This window comes from Corvus hawaiiensis, chromosome 2, assembly GCF_020740725.1.
Source record: "Corvus hawaiiensis isolate bCorHaw1 chromosome 2, bCorHaw1.pri.cur, whole genome shotgun sequence".
Taxonomy (NCBI): domain Eukaryota; kingdom Metazoa; phylum Chordata; class Aves; order Passeriformes; family Corvidae; genus Corvus; species Corvus hawaiiensis.
In genome coordinates, this window is record NC_063214.1 from 91,426,848 (window position 1) to 91,450,561 (window position 23,714).

Sequence of the window (23,714 nt, forward strand, 5' to 3'; positions counted from 1 at the left end):
ACGGAGGTAGCATTCTTACCAAATTAAAGGTAGTATTAATAGATCACATAGTTTCCTTAGATGGTACCTATCCTTAAATGGATAGTTTCCAAAGACTGGTACCACTCAAGCAGACAGCAATGCCAAAGGGCAATGTAATTCATGTCGAGGCAACCTCTCCCGAAGATGGCATGATTTATCTACACATTAGTCTTTGGCTTTGCTCTTACTAATACTGCAGACAGTGGATGTTGGCAATATGTGCAGCTTTGCACTTCATGAAGCTTTGCTGCAAGCCCAGTTTCCAACAGACACATGAGAAACTGTTGTTCACCTCCAGTATCAGTAACGGCCACGTCCACAGTTCAGAAAAGGCTTCTGAACAAGCCTCCCTTCTGTTATGTGAATATTTATTTGGCACTCTATTAGTACAAAAGCATATGACCAGAAGAAAAGGTCTTCATCTGATGCCACTTCTGCCCTGCTACCCTCAGTCCTGTCAGTCAGCTGTGAAAAGCAAATGCCATCCTGCTCAGCTACGTGGCCTCATGTCTTCTGGGACTGAAACTTTGGGACATTTGGTCTCACTCTGCTTGCAAGATCTCAAGCAAAAATGATGATCAATCATCTCAGCCCTAGAATAAAACCCTGATGATTAGTTTGTACAACTACAAGCTAACACTCTCCTTATCTCACCAATTGTTTGGCAAAGTGCTTTGGTCTGTTGCCTTCTTGAAAAAAAAAAATCTCCTACTGAAGTACCCCTTGAAACAAACGTGTGAGGTAAGATCAAACCTTTTTTCAGCCTAACATCTACTTTTTTGACACTTCTTACACAACTGCAGGAAACAGGATTTTTCCAATTCACACATCAATAAGCAGGAGAAAGAGGATACTCCAATTACTGACTGAATCAAAGTCTACTTTGAGACTGTACTTTGCTACAGCCGTAGTGCTCTGGTCTTATGGCATTTGATCAGGTAAAGAGGCATACCAAAGCAAAAAATGCAACAGCAGTAGAAGGCTAAATGTTACTGATACATCTACACGAAGAGAATAATACACAAAATAGGAGACCGTGACAGTTTCCTTAATGCTTAAAAAAAAAAAAAGCAGATGTAATCCTACTGAAAGTTTACCATCATCTCCAAGAGGGTGTGAGAAAGTAGGTGTGGGTTACTTACTGAACTGCAATTAGTTTTAGAGTCTCAAGGCTCTCCAGACTGTAAAGAACCATTCCCCGAACCTTACAAATTAGGCTCCCTGTTCCTAAAAAATACATTTTGAAACATCAAGATGGCTCCTTCAGCCAACTGCATTCTTCAAACATCATCTTCATAAATAGTTTCTCCGATTGAAAATGTTTTAACAATACACAAAATTATGAAAGTGAATATTGCCTGATTTTATTTTGGATCTGCAGCATGGCCTGGTTTCCAACTAACATTCTATTAACTATATCAATATGGACAAAATAATGGAAAGGATGAAATGCCAGATTATGCTAAGTTATGAATATGTTGCCTTTTGTGTAAGACCACCATCTCTAGTATAACTAGCATGCAGGGAGTGTCTCATTATTTATTAATTACCTCCAACAATAGAAAACCTTGGTAGTGAAACAAGATTTGCCATGTTGGCTCAAACCCAATCTTTCAGCAATTCCAGCAACCCACCTCCAACAGCTGTTTCAAAGATGATACAAGGAACTTTATTAACCATGCAAAGATCTGAGGCGAAGGTCTGGACCAACCTTGTCACTCATGGCTGCAGAGGCAGCCCAAGAGCAGAACATCAGCTCAAAGGACAGCAGCTCCCACCTAAACCCTGCTAAACTCAATTAAGAGCTATTTTCTTTACAGTCTGAAATGCATTTCACTCTTCTGTCTCATTTAATGAGACTGAATGTCCTGAATCTCGCACAGATCAAACCAGGACAAGTCAAAGCCATGAATTTGGCACCTTGAGTCATATTGTTCCAGCCAAACTCATGGGGGCAGCAACACAGAGTATGTCTACTGCAGATCCATAGGCTGACGACAGTTTCAGTCCACTCATTCCATGGTCTAGGCCTTGGGAAGGCAAAAGACTGCAAGTGATGCCAGCATCCAGTATGAACCTTTGCCTCCCACTGACACTACTTCCCCACAAATCCATACTCAGCAGGTGCTAATCTGTCAGCTCCACAAAGAGGCTCTATCTCCCCCCCTCAGTCTGCTTCCTAAGCCTAGGTTTCTCGCACAAGCTGGTTAAATGCCCCCTTCTCCCACACACCAGAATCTTGATTAAAAAAGACAAAAATATTATGTTTGGCCTGAAGAACCTTCTTGTCACTCTCTGAAGCTCACCTGAGGATTCTGAGTAAGTGAGTAACTGCAATGTGAACAGGGAAAAGTCTTCCATGACAAAATGAAATCAACTAACACAAGACACAACAAATATATTTGTGCAATGTGGAAATCCCCGAATGCAACCTTTCAGTGATATTTAGATAAAAGGACATTTCAGCACCAGGAAGTGGCTTTCTTTCTTTTTGCTCTCCTGTCCACAGATCCAACTTAGTTGCAGGTACGTTTGTAAGTCACAAAATTTCTTCTTAATCCTTCCCCACTATGAAACTTCAGCAAACTCAAATAATCTAAAAATCTAATTTTACCTCTTTAATATATTTGAGTACTTTTTATAGGAAACTGCAATTTAGGCCACTTAGTTCTTTGTGCAAATTAAAACTATTTGTCTATTTCACAACAGAAATACAATTAGCATTTTTCTTAACAAGATATTGTTTTAATTTCAATTGTCATTGCAGTATTTTTATTCCTTTAGTGTTTCTGTGAGCACAAAAATACGCAAACCCAGAGGTGGAAGCGAGCATTTGTAACACACGTCTGTTAGCCAAAAAGGAAAAAGCACAGCTCTGTTTCACTTTGCAGAACAGCTTTTACCAAGTTGAACACAGCCCAATGCGATGGAAAATGCTGAGTTTTGCTACAGGGCTGTTTGAAGTCCAACCCTCTCAGTCTCCTCTGTCACTTTACCAGCAGAAACTGAAACAGCTTACAAATGGTCTTTACCCCAAATTAACCTTTATCCTCTTCACAAGAAACATGCTGGGCACTTTGTGGTAAAGTTTCCTGTGCACGGGATGACTTCTCTCCTCATGACCTGGGGTTCTCACACTGCCTACAGAGACATGGAAAAGCCCATGAGAACAGGGGGCACATTTTCTGTTGAGGACTTTGGACTGGAAACACTTCCCTGAATCTGATGGCCCTCCCAACACCTGCCTCTCCTAGAGCAGCCTTTCATCATAACCATGAAGCTAACAATGAATAAATGCACTGCTCCAGCTGGAAAAAAACAAAGAGCTTGACTCCCTCTCTGAGCTTCTCCTGCTGCAAGAAAGAATGAGGCAGGGGAACAAAGGCAGGGAAAAAACCCAATGAAACAAGACAAACAAACAAAAACCAAACAAACCCACAAAAAAACCCAACCACCTCCCCAAAACACACAAAAAAAAAAGAGGAAAAAAAAAACACCAAACCAATGAACCAAAATAAAACCCCAAAAAACCAAACAAAAAACCTAAAACAAAGCAAACAAACAAAAAACCAAAACAAAAAACCCCCCAAAAAACTCTAAAAAAACTCCAACAAAACAAAAACCAAAAACAAATCCAAACCCCAACACTTTATGACCTGAAATGGAGATGAACCAGACACACATAACATTTGCTAAAGATTTCATACTGCTGTTGACAACAGATCAATGGGCATTAACATATTCTCCCTCATACAGGCAGTGAGAAGGGTACCACACACAAAAAAAGAGGGATAAAAGCACTGAAACTTATCTGTCAGCAGAAGTTTTAGTTAAGTCTGGATTACAACCAAATGTCTAGGGAACTATCTGACCTTTCTGCCTATAATATTCATCCATTCCACAGACTAACATAGCACTAATTAAAGTTAGTGTATACTGGTCAAAACAGCCCAGGAATCACAGTGTACTGACAGCACTGTCCTCTATGTGTGTGATGGGACCTGATTGTCTGCACTGCCATCACTGAGCTTCACCTGTGCAATGGGACTGCACCTCAGAGTCACAGCCGAAACTTTATTTTCCTGACACCGCATTTTCCCACATGGAAGGAGTGACCCATTAGGTCACAGGCACAACAAAAAAATCTTCCAAGCACTCTTCCTTTCCACATGGCATTGTTCTGACTCACTGTGATTCCTACACTTACTGTTTTAAACATTTATATAAATGAAAAATAAACAACAGCACCCAAAGACAAACCAGCAATGCATGAATTCTTTCTCTAATATATGGGTTTTCAATAAGATATAACTAATTGACTCAGGATTTGAAACAGTATCAAGTATTTAGAAAATTAAAAATAAATGTTAGTGTAGGAGTTGTATTCCACAAAGGTTATTACTAAGATTTAGGCAGCACAGCAAAACCGTCTTAATTAGTCTTAAGCTACTAATTCAAATCTGATGTTCTCCATCAACATTGTTTTGTACTCTTGAACTGTGTTTTGTGCATGTATTTCTGATAGATGTAACTCTTTTTCTTACACAGTGCATGCCTAGACTATGCCTCGTGGCTCCAGTACTGGATATCCTTTCAAATAATTTTATGTTGTTCCAGTATCTGATTCCTTTGTGCTACTTTCATTTCTTCTATTTCATCTTCCTGGAAAATAAAATTATTTGTTTGCTTACACTGACCTTTCTAAGTCAATGGGAAAGAGGGTTGCTGCAGGCCAAGCTCCTGACTGCATGGCTCTTCCCTGCATTTCTTTCTCAAGTCATGTGAACAAGTGGTGGGATGCTGGCAGTTTGCAAGCATAAGCATCTAACTCCACTGAGGCCAACAACAGTCTATGCTTCCCACCACTGTTCCCATTTCAACGCCTCAGTGGAACAGCTGTCCCAGTGAAAGGAATCCTTTTTAATGCCAGTACTACCCTGTGGGTAAACAGTAAGATCACCCTGTAACATAGAATGGAGGAGGTATGCTGTTTTGGTTTCCTGCCAATTTCTCAAAATAGTTTCCTTGACAAGTTACAGGAGGCCTGCCACTAGTGGTGTCCCCCAAGGTTCAACTGGGCCCACTACTGTACAACTTATTCATCGAGGACTTGGATGAAGGGGCAGATGCCTCCTTAGCAAGTTTTAGTGACACAAAGCTGGGAGAAGTGGCTGATACCACAGAGTGCTGTGCAGCCCTTTGAAAAGACCTCAACAGGTTGGAGAGATGGGCAGAGAAATCACCCGAAATTTAACAAAAGCAAGTGCAGAGTCCTGCACCTAGTGAGGAACAAACCTGGGCACCAGCACAGGTTGAAGGCTGACCTGCTGGAAAGAAGCTCTGCAGAGAAGGACCAGGGGGTCCTAGTGGACAACTAGCTGTCCATAAGAAAGCAGTGTGCCCTTGGGGCCAAGAAGGACAATGGTGTCCTGGGATGCATTACAAAGAGGATTGGCAGCAGGGAGGTGAGGGAGGGAGGTGATCCTGCCTCTCTGCTCAGCCCTGGTGAGGTCACATCTGGAGTGCTGTGCCCAGTTCTGGGTTCCTCAGTGCCAGAGAGACATGGAGCTCCTGGAGAAGGCCCAGGGAGGCCAATAAAGGTGATTAAGAGACTGAAGCATCTCTCTTACGAGGAAAGGCTGAGAAGGCTGGACCTGTTCAGCCTCGAGAAGAGACTGAGAGGGGACCTCATCAGTGTATACAAGTATCTGAAGAGAGGGTGTGAAGAACCAGGCCCTTCTCAGTGGTGCCAAGCAATAGAACAAGACACAACAGGCAGAAACTGATGCACAGGAAGTCCCACTTGAATATGAGGAAGAACTTGTTTACTGTTCGGGTGACTGGGCACTGGAACAGATTGTCCAGAGAGGTTGTGGAGTCTCCCTCACCAGAGATATTCAAGAACCATCTGGACACAATCCTGTGCCACGTGCTCTGCGATGATCTTGCTTGAGCAGGAGGTTGGACCAGGTGACCCAGTGTGGTCCCTTCCAACCTGATCCATTCTGTGACTCTGTGATTAACTTGTAGCAGAGCAACAGAAACCCAATCATGTAGAGCTCCCAATCATGACATTGGTGATCATCAATCACTTTAAAACATACTGGAATAATATCTGGAATATATTGAAATTGGCTGTATTTGGCTGCTAAATTAAAAAAGTCTAAATCAGCAGCACAGAACTGGAATAAAGAACACAACCTACAAAGAGAATAGATAAGTGCCTGTCTTTGAAGCATCATCATAAGAGGAAATCAGACCAAATGTCACTGACATATTTCTATGAATTTTATTACAAATCAGTATCTAAGATCGACAGCTTTCTATCAGAATACTGTATTTCAACAATTGTTCCCTACTTGTTAAAATTCCTGTAAGGTTTCCCAGTTTTGACTTTCAGCCTTACCAAAATACTACATTCATTGTTGAGGTACGATTGAGCAAAAGAGCGATTATAGAAAATAACAGCTGGATATTATGATGTTAGCTCTGAGACAGAAAAGACAAAAAGTAAAGTTTGGTAAGAGTAACAAAAGGTATTTCTACTGCTCCGACGGTTTGCATGTGCAAAATGAGCAAACATATGAACACCTGAGGATAAATAAAAATGTTGCAGGTACTTATTTCAGAGGTTCGTGTCTCCTCACTCCAACATATTATGGATTAAAATGCTCCATTCATACAGAGAAGGTAGCAAGTACTTGTGCAACTGCAGTATGTGTTGTGCAACACTTTATTCCACTATAACATTCTTTTCTTTCACTCTCAGCTACTAACAGACCAGATGTAATAAACATTTCAGCCCAAAATTCCAAGAATTCAAAGAAAATTAAGACTCCTACAGAGTATGGCCACGGATTTCTGAAGTACAGGGCTTTTAAAAACAATTTTCAAGTAACTGTAACCACAGTCTACTGGTTTGTTTTCAGCAGCTAGTACTGATCAATGTTTAGAACTGGCGCAGTTTAGTGGCCTTCAAAAATTTTTTTAAAAAAATAACAAGTGCTGCAGGGATGACAGCAACAATCACAAAAAATATATAAATGGTATGCAAAGACCAAAGAGAGTATATTAATGCTGAGCTCCTTGCAGCACTCAGTGCTTAAAAATATGAACTTAAATGTCAGAGTTTCATCAGTTTTCTAAGCACTTACATGAATTCTAAAACTGGTATACTACAGGCCAAGTTTACCTGAATCTCACTTATTTTAAAAGCAAATTTTGCATGAATACAAAAAAAGCCTGAAAATATGAAGGATGTATCCCAAATTACTTTCCTTTCTTAAGTTCATGACTAACTCACTCTCATGACTGATATATTTGACTTCCAATTTTTTCATGTTAAGGCAAGCCACAGTGATGCCGACTTTTGCTAACTTCTGCTGCCTCCCACCACACTTTATCAGAAATTCATAAGCATGCTGCCTATCTCAGCAGTGAAACCTCCACACCAAGACAGCAGAAATGATAATTTTGCCCACAGCTACCTGTCTTGCTCTTCAGGCCCTGGTGAGAGCAGCTGCATTTCAGTCACACTGCATTTACAGTCCATCACCTCATCAAAGCCACTTTCAGCAAGAGGTTAAACTAAGATACTGAACTGTGTCACAGTGTGGGCACATGGTCCTACATCCACTCTTTCTGCTGGAGAAGCAGTACCTTCTGGCCAAAGAGTGGGACCAAAAGCTGGATATAAAGACTGGGTCAGAGCAAAAGCTTAATCAAGCCTGGAGTCTTTTCTGAGAGCAGGCAATACTAGAGACTGAGAAAAACAGTATAATGAGAAGCACTGGTATTCTGTGTGGTACTCCCATATTCAGCTGACAAGCATCCTGAGAACTTCTGAGCCAGGCATCACACCCAGACCTCCGTATTTAAGGTCTGGAGGTAACATGACAGACAATGTGTCACCAGCGTCTCTCGCTGGCCCTTGCAGCTGTTACCCTGTAGCCCTGTAGATACCACACTGCCATCACCAGTGACTGGCCAGAAGCATTGCAGTGGGGCTTGCAAATGCTGAGCACTTAGGCTTTTCAGGCTTGCTTTGTTTGAACTTTTGTTGACCTGCTTGCAACTTTGTTTTAGCCTGCAACTAAACTTGGTTCAGCTGTGACAACAATTTTTCCAACTGCACGGATGTCTGTGGCTGATTTGTTTTTATTTTTGTTTATACTTGCATGGTACCATCACCATTTTACAACTCAACACAATGACGTAGTGTAGAAAAATACAGGCCTGGTATGATAGCAGAGGCCTTCAGACTTGGAGACACAGCATGGAGTAGAAGCATGGGATAAAAAGAGAGAGGGTACGGAGCTGGCACTTGGAGGCACTGTGGCTATAGCTCACTCATGGTCACTTAAAGAACTGCAGACTTAAAGCTGCACAAAATTGGTTTTAGAGTGATCAAGTGTATGTATGGTATCACATACAGTAAATCTAGATGTAACTCAGAGCTGCAGACCAACGAAAAAAGAGCGAAGTTTCAAAGCTTGTCAGCAAATATAAAAATGATCCCAAGTGGACCCTAGAGTGGAGAAGAAGAAACTACCAACGTGAACATCATAATCCTCAGATATTCAGATCCTTCAGTATCAGAAGTCCTTTGGATGCTGACAACTGCTGAAATACCTCCACATACCCACCATCAGAATGAAACCACCTTACAGTCCAGGGGAGGAGGAAAAAGGTGAGCATTACAGCGTGATAAAGGTAGACACTTTATGTGTGCAATGAATTTAACTGCGTTGTTACTTGTCGAGACTTTCCCCTATACAGAAGCATTATTTCTTTTCAGTAATTACTGGATCCAGCCAAGTAGTGATTCCTGGATCAGGCTGTAATGACTTTTAATTATAATAACAACAACTACTTATCTTTAGATATAATGTGGGTTTCATCTTTGCACTTATATAATAAAAGATTCTGAGTATAACAGCACTTATGTGGAATTTTGTGCCGTTCTTCACTGTTTACATGTACCAGCAGATGCTGCAGTCCCGTGCTTTGTGAGATAATTTCTTCCACAGTTAGGAGCACTAATTTTACTGTTTCCAGCCTTTTCAGGTCCTGCAGATCTCATCTCCACTCTACAGCTTCATTTACAGAGCTTTTACAGAATAAAGATGTAAGAATGAGAGCTAGCTATAAGAGGCTAGTTAGGACAGTTTGTGATCATTTGGATAACTTCCAAGTTACAAGCACAATATATTTGCTTCCACTGAAAACATAACATGATTGTCTGCCCACAGAGACACTACTGTGAATCATGGACATCTTTGTCAAATAATTTTTTTTAAAACAGCAAATGTCACAAAGCTCAGCTTTTTAACTGTTAGAAGTGAAATAAACTAGAACTGCTTAACAAAACTAAATGGAACATTATTAAACTCAGTTATCAATAGCTTTCAATCTTTTCTGATTTGAAAACGCCCTGAAAATTTTCCAGTGGAAGAACAAGCTAATTTAAAGCTACTGATCGTGGGTTGTATTCCTCAGTCACTTCCCACCAATTTTATTTGCATAGTTCATGGACAATTTAAAACCATCAACTTAAACATTATAAACAGCTGTTTCCATCTGCTCAGAACTACACAAAATATTCCCCTAATATTCTAAATTTTTCCAAGCTTGGTCTCAATTTAGAAGCAAATTTGTATTTCGAAAGTGTGAGCAAATGTCTTTCTGGGTATTTTCCAGTTCTGAAAAGGGAAAGTCTATTAATAACTTTCTTTATGCAACTAAGAAAGAAAAAAAAGAAAGCAATCTTTTTTCAATAATGTAAACTTTTTTCAACCAAGAAAACAAAAACAAAGTGTAACTGAAACCCTACAGAGCAAATAGTTCTTTATAAAGTATACAGTTACAAATAATTTGTACATTTGCTAATTCAAACAAAAGTGAGTTAGAAAAAAAATCAGAGCCTGGCATTACCTACGCGGGAGAAGTCAGAGACCAGTGGCTGAAACGCAGGAGAGTAGCCTCAACCTTTTAATACTGAAGCAACAACAGTGTCAAAGCCCTGTGAAAACCCAGCTACTAAAGGATGATGCAGAAAAAGTGGTATTAGTGTGCATCCAACAAGGACTTTGTTAATTCTTCCACTCTGAATATCTCTGTGGCCAAGTACCTTAGGAGGGGTGGCTCTGGGGTAACAGACCAGATTTTAAGAACTCTACAGGCAACAAGCTACCAAATTGCATCCTTATTTTGGCTATGAAATTATCTGAGTGCTAGAGAACGTCAGGTATGCAGCCTCAGTTCACAGTAAAGACTGTGAAAGTCACTAAAATACTGTCCTCTATACTTCATTTACACTCTACAAGTTATTGTATGACCTACGCCCCATAAATTGTTTAGCTAATTTAAATGATTGGTACTGTAAACTACAATCTTACAAATGGATGAATGCTTTCAGAGATCCAGAGGGGTTGAGAAGGTATAAAAGTTTGACTGTACAGTCAGGTAGAAGATGCAAAAGTTAACATATTTATTAACATTTGCATAAAAGCATGTATCATGAAACTGCAGCTATATCTGCCTTTTTTATCTGCAGATAAAATTAGGTTGCCTGGGAGTGGACAACAGCAGCATCCAAATAATTAGAGTTAAAACATATTCAGTTTTTCTCCCCACTGAGAGTCCCCAGGCCCATCCTCCATAAGCAAGAATAGAATTTGCAAGCACTTATCCAAATGGATTTTCCTAATGTGTTCTGTCATATTATACAAGGACTCCTTAACCTGCCAAGATTAAAACTCAGAAGGCAGGATTCAACTGGGCAAAATACACTGTGAATTTCTCCTCAGTTCTAGGAAACCAGTGACCATGTAGTAATTGCTCTGTTTTTCAGGCACTTTTACAAACCAAAATCCCTTCAGTTCTCATGTTCAGATTTTCTTTTTTGATCACTAATATGGAAACTGACCTCAGGACAAAAGATATCTTACTCCTTTAGTGCTAAATGATTTCAAAGCCAAAACATTAAGTTACAATATGCCAGTGTCATCTCTGTTGTGATGGATGCAGCTGGACATAGAAAAGATCTTTCCTATTCTGTGAGGCTCCTATTTAGCAAATGGATTTAGTCTAGTCTAATGAAAGATGTTTTGTAATGGATGCCAAGTACTTATTGGTACTTACTGGTGCTCCTGGGGAAGGGGAAAAAGGACAGTTTTTAAACAAGACCTACAAGAGCGGCACCAGATGACTGGAGTTGTACTGGGACAGTTACAAGCTGCTTTAAGACTTGAAGAAAAATCATGAGACATTATTTGTCTGCACTTGCCTCTTCCCTTCACTGCATAGCAAGATATCCAAACTCAATTACAGACAAGCTGGAGTACAATCAAGAATAAATATCAACAAACACATAGTAAAACACAATCAACTAAAAGCACTCATTCCCAGTGCTCTGGGCATCTGTTTTGTCCTTGGTATCCATAACCACTGCCCCTCAGCTTCACTTTTGCTCCCAGAAGAGCTTTCTCAAAAAAACAGTCCTCAACAACTTTTTCTTTCAAGTTTTTCCTCCTTTCATACCAAATACTATCTGAAAGCATTTATCTCCCATCATTCCTACTCAACGAAATAGAAGACCTTGTGTGGCAGGGTTGACTTCATAACTATTACTTAACCCATCAAAGCAAACGGGTTAACACATATAACCCTTTGTTTGAGGATAAAATGCACCAACAGGCACCACACAAAACAATGCTGATTTGTCATACTTTGAGTCCAAAACAGAAAAAGCTTTTCTTCTGGTAGTATATGTTTTTCAAAGATGATTCATGGAGAAATATCAGGAAATTATTGAAGTTTTTTATTATTATTAAAGTAATTCAGAAACTAAATGCTACTTTTCAAGCTATAGATAAGTGCCACGTCTTAAATGTTTACAAAAGACTTTTTTTCAGAATCTATCTTTAACAGCCATTTAAGTACACTGTTAAAGAACTCATCCTTGAACTAGCAAAGAGCTCATCTGTTTGATAGTGCATCATTGTTGACTTAAATGCCCTTGAACACTAATTTCTATTTTTACCTACTTCATATTTCTATGGCCTATGAACTACAAAACAATAACAAAATAAAGCAGTGATAACTTTTTTTCAGTAACAATGGAAACATCAAAATCACTATGTTGATAAATAACTGCAATTCTATGCCAAGTTTTAACCTTGCTATACTGGCATGTGAAGATACTCATAACTCTTCTGCTAAAATGTTCAAAAATATAATGAAAAAGTTTCAGAGCAGCAAACAAAACTATTTAAACGTTTATATAAACAATTAGAAAGTAAGACCTTTTTTCCCAATAACAGTGGATAGTAGATTTTGCTGCAAAATATGGTATTGCACAAAACAGATTGCAGTCTGATTGTTTACCATCTTTTCTGTATTTCTACTACCAACAGATTACTACCATGGCATTTCAATCACTAATTTGACATCCTTCAACTTGTTTTTCACATCTTCTTTCCTAAAGCTGTTACTTTATTTCTGTGAGGAAGCTGTTAACTTTTTTTTCTGTTCTTAAAGGTTATTAAATCTCCTTCACAGTAGAATTATAGACTTCCTGTATTAACCTGGGCTCATGCATTAAAAAAAACCAGAATACATGGAGACTCCCAGTTATTTATTTAAGAAAGAAAGCAGTTGAAAAATATTTTAAAGGAGTGTTTTCCTTTAGTTTCTGTGGCAGTTTAGCTAGGGAAAAAGTTTCCCTTCTCTCTAAACTGAAGACAAAGTCTTTACTCTGCACTTCAAACCAAAATGAAAGCCTTAAAAAAAGGAAAATCAAAAGCAGCTCACACTGGCTGCTTTGCCTCCCACCACCCATAAAAATCACAGTTGGTGCCTTACAGGTTTAGTTTATAAAGTCAGGTCTTGTTCATCTAGTACTAACAGTCTTCACTGAAGACTAAGGGACCTGTCATGTTTATTAGGTAGAGCGTGGGTCACTTTATGGGATGGGATTAACAAACATTAAGAGTGCCAGCTGAATAACATGAAAAACACCTCAAGGTGGAGATCTACAAGTTTCTGAAAAATCATAGAATCATTGGAATAGGTTGAAAAAGACTACTAAGAGTAGGTTGGAAAAGACTACTAAGATCAAGTCCAACCACTAACCCAGCAGTGCCAAGTCCACTACTAAACCATGTCCCCCAAGTGCCACATCTACGTGTCTTTTAAATACCTTCAGGGATGGTGACTCAACCACTTCTCTGGGCTGTTTGTTCCAGTGCTTGACAATCCTTTCAGTGAAGAAATTTTTCCGAATATCCAATATAAACCTCCCCTGGCACAACTTGATCAAGGCTGTTTCCTCTTGTCCGGTCACTCGTTACTTGGCAGGAGAGGCCAACCCCACCTGGCCACAACCTCCTTTCAAGTGGTGTAGAGAGTAACAAGGTCTCCCCTGAGCCTCCTTTTCTGCAGGCTAAACAACTCCAGCTCCGTCAGCTGCTTCTCGTGGGACTTGTGCTTTAGACCCCTCACCAGCTCCATTGTCCTTCTCCAGACCCAGTCCAGCACCTCAATGTTCCTCCTGAATTGAGGGGCCCAGAATTAGACACAGGATTTGAGGTGTGGCCTGACCACTGCCAAGTACAGAGGACGATCACTACCCTCATCCTGCTGGCCACACTATTGCTAATACAGGCCAGGTTGCCACTGGCCTTCTTGGCCACCTGGTCACACCCTGGCTCATGTTCAGCTGCTGTGGACCAGCACCCCCACATCCTTTTCTACTGGAAGCTTCCCAGCCACTCTGTTCCCAGCCTGCAGCACTGCCTGGGGTTGTTGTGACCCAAGTGCAGGCAGGCAGCACTTCACCTCGTTGAACCTCAGACTTTAGGCCTTGGTCAAAACCCCACTCTCCCAAGATGCTTCCAGGACACTATGCCAAAATTATATATGTACATAACTGGAGTTTCTTCCACACGACTCTTTTTCTCTACACCTGCAGTTTGAATGTTTGACGGTATTTGGCAGCTGCCTGGGACAGCTCCAAAAATCACCTTATCTCAGACCACAGCAGATTTGACTGAAGGAAAGTCTCCAGAGTGAACATGCACAACCACAAGTGAAAATGCCTTCACTTAGAAACACCAGATCAATGTTCAAAAGTCCCACTAAAAATAGCTCGGTGTTAAAAGCCGAGCAGCACTTTTTTTCTTCTTTTTCTTTCTTTGCTCATGTAAAATTGACAAAAGGCAAAACTACCATTTCAGACAGCTTATTACTAAAACGTTTTCAAAGACTATGCTCTTATAAGGGCCCGTGCTATAATACGTCTTTCAGACTATCTTATCTTTGCATTCTAGACATTTCCGGGGTTAAAATTTAGCAGGAACTGCATTAAGTGTAAGGTTTTTCTAATACAGAAATTACAGAATGATCTTGAACATAAATATTCCACAAGGAATATATTCTTGTTTCAAAACAGAATCAACATAAACACATTTCAAGAATAAATTATCTCTGTCATGCTTGACTACAAACCCCCCAAATACCTTGGCAAAATTTATTTTTAGTTCTTATAGCATATATTCTATCCTAACAGCAAACATACTATTAAAAACATCATATGCAAATAAGTTGTAACAACCTTCTCTCTTGTACTGCGCACAGTTCAGCAGAGATAGAGTTCACGTAGATCCCGTTGTATTGTATAAAAATATTTAGGTTTTTATTACTGTTTAAGAATCTGTGTGAACAAAGCATGAGGACAGTGTTTACCTTGATTAAACACCATGCTATGAAAAGGTTAAGCAAGGTGCACAGTCTTTGGATGGGATTTACTTCACTGAACTGTATTGAAGTTAAGCAAAACAGGCAACTGGATAGAACTGCATAGGGAGGGATAGGAATCTTCAAAAGGTCATTTTTTCTGACTTGCAAACAGCTATCTTAAGAGACTATGAAACAAGATTAAATTTGCATTCCAACATCTCATGTTTAGTAATGATCTGCAACAGTAGATTGTGCTTATTTGATCCACCACCATCCCCCTCACCCCTCATTCCCTCCCCACACACAAAGAATCTGGGTTTGCTGGAAATTTTTCTGTTTCTTTTTCTTCCCCAATATGACTGTGAGATGTCTTTTTCCTGAAATTTAGAGGTGGGTTCCCTCAGACCTTATAATCTTTTACAGAAACGTCTTCAAGTGATGTTGTTCCAGTTTTTCTGGGCATCCTTATAAGTGACAGCCATGCAGGCCTGAGATGCTCCAAGTGCTGTCTCTCAGGAAGAGGCTTAGACAGATTTTCAAAATAAACCCCCAGTTTACTAGCCAGAAAAACATGACTTGGAGCTAAATAAAACCTAGAATACAGAGGGAAGAAAAGCCATATCTAAACTGGGACAGATTCTAAATCTAAGGTAGTTGACCATGATTCTAATAAAAAATAAACCTGAAAAAGCCCTGACACATTTTCACACTTATCTTCTGAATCCTCCCCTCCTTGTCATCCCTCCTCTTGGACTGTCACTCAAAGCACTGTGTTTCCAACAGAACAACCCCCTTCCAAACTACCGACAATTCAGTCCATACAACAGAGTTTTTCTTCACTGTGGCAACTTTCCAAGTAAGGATTATGAGATCATCATACAATTGTTTTTATCACAGAACAATAACAACTTAGTACTACTATACAATAATTAATTAGGAAGAAGAAGAAAAAAAAAAGAGAAGCCATACTACTCTCTCCTGATATTCTTCTGGGCACTTAAAAACCTCAAAATCCCAGGCTGAGCACTTATTAATAAACAAATAACTAGAGAACTAAACATAGTGCTGCCAGAAGTACATTAAAAATGTTTCTGGCTGTGGTATTTTCCTCCTGCTATTTTATGAAGATTTCGGGTAAAGAGCAACCTGATCAGTATCTTAATAGCTGACAAAGTCAATTAGAGCAACTAAGGATTTGCAAGACATTAGAATGTACATTAATCACCCTTGGTCAAAGGATTCAGCTCCTTTTTGAACCCAGTATTGGGACAAACCAGCATCCAGGCAAAGGACAGCTCTTCACTAATGTACAGTTTTAAGTTTCAGTGTTTATCAAACTGAGAAGGTATCTGGGACAAGGGCTGTCACTGACTGTAAGTGCTGTACCCATCATTTGTCACTACAGGCACATCAGAGATCTACAACCACAATTTCCACTTCAGAGCAAGCTTTTCTCTCAGTGGTCGTAAGTTTGCTATCCAGCAGTCAGCTTCTAAATGTATCTTTGTCACAGGCTAAACTTAACATGCCTTTGTCCAGCCCTACAAATTCACTCAAAGCCTGATTTATCACATAGCATTCCCTGTGTAATGCAGGGCAACTGCAGGGCAATACAGCAGACAGTAAGCATCACACTCTGTAGGAGTGATCAAAAAGCACAAGCTGCCAAACAGCCTAAATCCAAAGAATCCAAGCAATCATTGCCCTTCATAAATCTTTAAGCTTGTCCCTAACTGTACATCAAGCATTCTCCTACTGACTACTGTCATGTATTATGCAATTATCGCCATGCATTCTACATAGGTTAAATATTTTATCCATGTGCTAGGTGCACACACAAATTCAATCAGTAAGACATGCCATATATTCAGTTCACATCACCCCTAAATCACACAAGTAGGCACTTCTGTTTTGGTATCATAATCTTCCTACAATACCATACTGTTACACATAGACCTGCACTAGTCCTCCAATGGTCTGCAGAAATCCTGCTTGTTGGCTATCACCTAGCTGATATCAGCCACATTTCAAAGCTCCCCATGACTCCAGAAGCAGAGTTGCAGCAATTGTATTTCCCATTTTACCAGTGTTCCTGACATATCCAACACAGCTGTCTCAGACTCCTCTTGTAACATAAGTACTTCTTCACTGTAGCTTTTCACAGAATGGTTTGGGTTGGAAGGGACCTTAAAGACCAACTAGTTACAACCCCCCTGCCATTCCAGTAGATCAGGCTGTTCAAAGCCCCATCCAATCTGGCCTTGAACACTTCCAGGGATGGGGCATCCACGGTTTCTCTGGGCAACCTGTTCCAATGTCTCACCACCCACACTGTAAAGAATTACTTCTTCATATCTAATCTACCCTCTTCCAGTTTTCTCTGCCTCTCCTACACACTGAGGTGAAGTTTCTCAGATACTGCAAGAAGTATTGCACACTTATTCCAGATCAGGTCCCAGCCCAGATGCACCCAGCTGAGATGCCCTCCCTCAACTGGAAATGCCTCTTTTGACACTTCCATGTAATCCATACATCATTTTCATGATGGTGTCAAACTGACAGACTAAAGACAAACTTGAACCCACTTACCCTCATATAGGCCTTTCTCCTTCAAAGTCTTCCATTGCTGAACTCTCTCTTCATAGGAAAAGTTGTTGCATTACTTCCTAAGCTGAGGCTGTAGCACCATCCAGTTTCAGGCATTCAGCACTGATGCCAGAGTCAGGTGCCCAGGCTCTGTTAACAGTCAAGACAGAAAGCAGGAGTTGGGTGCCTAATTAAAAATCTGCCTCTTTCCACTGATTACATAAGAGCTCAGACTGTCATACTGCTAATTTTGACATCAAGGTTAAACTGGGTAAGCGAATTCATGACAATGTGTGGCCTGACACTTTGCTGGGTTGAATTCCATCCCTTTAGTATTATCTAATTGTCCAATTAATTGTATAGTCATTCCACCTAAAACTGCACACTAGAAATTAACATCCTCCTCCCATCTGCAAGTTTCAACAGCTTGCTTTCAATACAGCATGCCAACAATATCAACCAGAGAAAAAACAAAACAAACAAAAAAGCCTCAAGAAAACTAAACAAGTCAACTCCCAGAGAGTAATTCATCACTTATATCTAGCTCCTTCTGTCTCTCCTGTGCCAGTTCTTCGGGTGCGTTTACATGCATGCACCTGTTCTTCCTCCACCTTGAACAATAATTTTGATGCAGCACCATGTTAAATGGCTCAGTAGAATCCAGAGAGACCAGATCTAGCCCATTTATTTTTCTAGAAAACCTACTTTCTTATTAAAAAAAGATACTAGGCCAGTTTGACATGACCTATCTCAGCGAAATAGATTGTGTTTCATCCTCCCTCCACTCAACTCCCATGTCTTTAATTATTCATTCCTTAGAAAAAAATTTTAAGGTTATTAGGGTCAAATTAACAAGCCTGAAGTTGCCTAGATCACATTTTCCATATATATAAAATTCAATAGTATGAGGAATAAAAATTCTCTAAAAAATCCTAGTAATGGATCTATATTTCAATCACATATAAAAAAAGGTACCTTTAAAAAATTCCCAGTTTGGAAACTCCCAATGGAGCAACTTAAAAAGTCATTCTGACAGCCAGAAAGTCTAATGGGTTTTAAAATATGAGACATGGAAAAACTGGATGCTTCTTCTCACAAATGTAAAATCATGAGTAAAACACCCAAGACCTTCTGAAACCTCCTGAGACCACAAAAATACAGGATATAGCTAAAGCCCTTGTATACCTTTATATGCGTTGGACTCAAAGATCTTGGGGATCTTTTCCAGTCTTAATGATTCTATGGGAAATCCCAGCGCAAATCTGAAATGTTTGCGGGATTCCGTTACACAAGCCTCTAAGAGTTGCACAGTACCTTAAACTCTCATTATGCAGTACAATTTCTTATATTCACAAACTGTTGAATATGTTCATGTGGACTTGTCAATTACTTGGGTCACTCAAGCATGCAACATCTGGAAATGTTTCTGCTATAAGGCATGATGATTTTCTCGATAATATTCAAAGGCTTTTTAAAAGAATAAATACACTACTCATTTCAAGAAAACGGTTCAACATGCTGTAAAAATATGTCTTTTGTTTTTCTTCCTCTTCTTGTTTTAACGTTTTGGTATCTCTACCAGCTTGACATACAAATGCAAAAAAAAAACCTTAAAAGCACAAAACATTTCCTTAGTCTGCAATTTTAAGCTCTTCTTCTGACCCACATTTGCATTTCTCTGCTTTGAGCTGAAAGTAATCATCTTGTTAAAAGGTGATATTTGTATATGTCGCCTCCTTCAGACAAATTTGGCCTGAATTTTAATATACTTACTTGTTGATTCATTCTTCTAACAGCAGAAGTGTGAGTTGTGCATCTTGGTGCTTTAGAAGTAGGTTTGCAGCTGTCTGCACATGTCACACAATAGTCAAAACAGGCAAGCAGTTAAGATTTCCTCTGAATATCATGGCTAAAAATGTCTAATTGTGCTAAATTAATAGCTATGGGGCATCCAATAGGAGGGGTAGAAGTGGGAGAGCAGGCACCAATCTCTTCTCTTTGGTGACCAGTGACAGGATTCCAAGGGAATGGCATGAAGCTGTGTTGGTAAGGTTAGGTTGGATATTAGGAAAAGGTTCTTCACCCAGAGAGTGGCTGGGCACTGGAACAGGCTCCCCAGGGAAGTGGTCACAGCACCAAGCCTGACTGAGTTCAAGAAGCATTTGGACAATACCCTCAGGCACATGGTGGGATTCTTGGGGCTGCCCTGTGCAGGACCAAGAGTTAGACTTGATGATCCTCGTGGGTCCCTTCCAACTCAGGAGATTCTATGATCAAATAAATTCTGGTTCCGCAAGGCAACCCAGCTTAGGGGCAGCACATGAGCAGATGCATAACTATAAGCTTCAGTTCCACCGAAGCAAGCAGAAAATTTAAGATTTCTCCTGGTGTAGATTTTAAGACTGACCTGACTTTTTGGGAGACCTCAGATCACTGACAACTGCTCCTGACTTTACCAAGGGCTGCAGCTCCCCAGTGTCTACAAAGGACTTTTATCGAGATGTCTGACTTCAGATTAAAGATAGTAATTTGAAAATTTTCCCTGCCCTCCCCAAAGTTATGAAAAATCCTGCACTAAAGTTAAAAATAACTATGAGCCTATTCTGCTACTTATTCTTCAGAGAATAGCATGCTAGTAATGCCTCAGTCTGAAGCAATCTGCAGATTTTTTATCTTTTATTGCAGTGCTTCAAGCTATTGCAGTCTGTATGTACGGGGACCATACAGAACGTTTGCAAGTGTTTGTACTGCACAGTCCAGACCTTTTGATGTATGGAAGTCTGTACCTGAGGACCTACACACTCACTTTCTCTCTTATCTTCCTAGCTAAATGGAAAATACGAATGGAAGTAGGAAATGATCCATATACAGAGTTTCCAAAAAGGAAAGTAGCATGGTAGGCAGCTGGTTTTGAAAGTTGGTTTAGATGGTTCACATTAAGTGTTAATTCTCTCAGTATGTTTTAGTGAAACAATTATTACTGAAATCCTCATTATTATTCTGTGGTAGTTCATCTATGTATCTCCCAAGGATAATGCTGAGATTATTAACAATAGGTACTGGACATTTTGTAATTTAAACATTGTAATAGCTTTATAATTAAAATGCAAACACAGGAGTAAAATTAATGTTATCGAATTGAACGCAAGCTTGGACAGGATAAAGTTCTGAACACTTTAAAGGGCTTGATGTAAGAGTAACATTTAATTCCAGAAAAAGCTTAATTTTTGTGCTTGCACAGAACATAATATAAATAAAATATCTGTAAAAAGTGACAGCAGTCATAAGAAAGAACCAAAGTAACAGCCCACAGATCACTGTTGTTTCCAGATACTTCAAACATTTGAAATTCTACCTCTGCCTTCTCCCTGACTATGTGCCCTCCACAGCTGTTCTCACTAGCTATGTGACATCATGTCCTCTTACTCTTCTTTCTTTCCCTCTCCCTGCATTCAGGCTCTATTCAATATCATCATGCTTTTGTTTAACATGTTACTCAAACTCAGTTCTCCATCCCTCTCTTCACTGTTAAAAGTCATGGTTAGCTCTGTATACTAAAGCCAGCAGTCAGAAAACCCCCTAATGGAATACAGAATATTATAGAAAGGCCAAGTGCCACACATTATGTAATGACCGCACATGTAGTTACTGCAATTATACATGCCGTGTCTGCATGGGGCATGAATTGATCTAGCATGAACAAGAGGATGATGAATATTACGCTCTAAGAAACAGGATCACTGCACATTTAACACAGCCACAGAGTCACACATGGCCTGCTCTGAATTTATACTTTAGAAACTGGCAAGAAGGAAAAAGGAACAAACTAGCAAATGCTGGTGGTTTTTGTTAAAAAAAAGCCCAAACTGTAAAAGCAGATAGTAAACTTGCAGTAAAACCTAACAGCAAGAATCATAAAGCAGCTTGCTGTTCTTATATTAATGATCACCTTAGTCACCCATGCTGTTTGTCCACTCATTATCTACAGCAGCATATAATTTAGCAGGGCACATTTTCTATAGATGTCACCCAGAGAACTGACTGAAGAGAAAGCTGTGACTCTTACGTAAAAAGGGTGACAAATACCTGTCGTACACATATTAAGGAGCCTCAATCAAAAAAACTATGTGGAGATTTACATATGCAACATGGAGTTTGACTCCTAATAAAGAAGCCACTAAATCTACATCAGTGGAAAGCAAGTATGCACCAAAATAGCAAGCAAGCAGGCAAACAGAAGCGGTGGCGTTCTCTTTTCCTTCTCTCCTATTTTCTCTCCAGACCTACTCTAACACAAAGCTTCAAGCAGGTAGTGCGATCTGACAAAATATGGAGCGGGTTGCACAGCCAGGGCCATATTTGAGAAACACTTAATTAGGATGATATGCTGTCTCTGTAGGGCAGCCCCAAATGCTGGTTTTTAGCTCTATTGTAATGGATTTCTTTGCAAGTGTGGAGACAGACCCCACATGGGAGAAGTCATAACTGTCTTAGGGCAGAATGACAATTCTTTTTTAATTTCTTCAGCAAGAAGCTGCACTGAATTGGATGGAGATGAAGGATTGCCTCAGGCATTTCTTTTCCAATGCAGACAATGCTGGCAATGCTAATTTGCTGCTGGCAACTTTATCCTGGCCTTCTTGGGATGGAGAAAGATCTCTAAGTGCATGCCTGACTCCCAAGTTGATCTTCACTAAACAGTTCAAGATGGTGAAAGGAAAAAAATTACACAAAAGCCCCTAGAGCATCCTGTTGTGCACTCTATTCCATTCTGCCCCAATTAAATAACCGAGTCCATGGTATCGACCATTTGCTTTAATTTCAGATGTAGGCACAATCATGGCAGCACACCTCTTTAGACTTTTCAGTAATTGATCCTCAGTCTGCATTAAGACACACATTTCACACAAGAAAAGCAATGCTGCAGGAGAAAGTGCATCTGCTGACTTTGTCTGCTTGATCTTACGAACGAATTTGCTCTCCCTTAGCAGGAGCAGGGGAATAACATCTCTGAGAAGTCAATACTGTTCACCATTGACTCTACTCCACCATTCATTATTTGCTGAACTCTGTAAAAGGGCACTGAGGGCACTACATCAGGGACAAGGCCACTGAGGTTCACCCTTAATTTCTGCATGCAACCATAAGCATCACATTTGACCAAGAGCATCCTGTTTCACCTCTCTCTACCTCCTACTCCCAGACCAGAAAAACCTCCTGCCTCTACCAGAAGACTCATTTTATTAGTCTGCTTCATACTGCCTTGTAGTTCAGGCCACATCCCCCATCTCATCAGCACATGTGGCTCAACTTCTCTTACTCTCAGGAATACCAGAAGCAGCTGTTCAGCTCAACATACAGCTGCTCTGCACACAGGAAGCAAGAGGAGTCCTATGACTGAACTTTGGTTAGAAACAAGTGGCCAAGAGTCTTCTCACTTCTGCTAACAGGAACCCCACCAGGACACAGATTTCTCTCTCAGGTCCTAGTAATGTGACCAACAGCCTCTGCACCCTGCCACACCACAGGACATAAAGTAGCTCTTTCACTGTGGAGAAGTAAATACTTGACAAAGGTTTGTGAAGTGCCCAACAGGGTTCACTCCCCATCCTGAAGGATACTGCTGTATGCTACAGCAATGCTCAGTGACTGGCAGACCTGCCTTCTTCCATCTCAGGATGTTTAAGGAGGAAAACTAAAGAATGACTGGTTTGTTCCTATGGTAGAAACAGGTGACAAATATTGGCCTTTCAGCACAGGCTGTACTTGAAATCTCACAGACTTCCAGAAACACAAATTGGTTCAAATACAAACATATCACACTGTCACTAGCTACTGAACTACCTCACCTTCTGTGGACAATGAACCCAAATAAGAACAGAAAATCTCTGGCCAATATAATGAACTACCCCCAATACAATCCATAGGGTAAAAGCATGACACTGGTACCAGAACACAGGATCTTGTCAGCTTCATTATTTCCCAGGCTGAAGTTCCTTCAGATTTGTCTGCCCCTAATTTATGATGAATCTTTGAACTCTTGCATTCAGTGTCAACAGATCATCACACATTACAGCAGTAATCACTAAAATTATCTTACCTTACTCCACCTTTCAGAAATGAAATTCAGCATGTGTATCCAGTTCTTTTTTTAATGAAGTCTGAAAGACACAAAAAGGACAAATTACTTCTGACTGAATCTTTTTTTTTTTTTTTTTGGGGGGGGGGGGGGAATAAGTAATAAATATAGGAACAAAACCCCACTAAAAACATGTGAAAAAATGCAGACTGTTAACATTTTATAACATAGCTTCTCTACCATTTGAAACAAAATTGTTCATTCAGTTTCACACCTTCACCTCTCTATT

At 40.0% G+C, this 23,714-nt stretch overlaps 1 protein-coding gene across 10 annotated transcripts in view; it reads right to left on the reverse strand.

Moving 5' to 3' along the window:
* The window catches only part of INPP4A (inositol polyphosphate-4-phosphatase type I A), a 73,774-nt gene extending 50,286 nt beyond the window's left edge, over positions 1-23,488 (reverse strand). For 9 of the 10 annotated variants that reach the window (XM_048325269.1, XM_048325215.1, XM_048325259.1 and 6 more), the window contains exons 1-2: positions 23,447-23,488; positions 17,350-17,496 (exon numbers count right to left, since the gene is read on the reverse strand). The gene's annotated coding sequence lies outside the window, so the exon portion shown is untranslated. The remainder of the gene's footprint in view (positions 1-17,349; positions 17,497-23,446) is intronic. The other variant, XM_048325194.1, reaches the window with a different exon arrangement.
* Between the last annotated feature and the right edge of the window lie 226 nt (positions 23,489-23,714).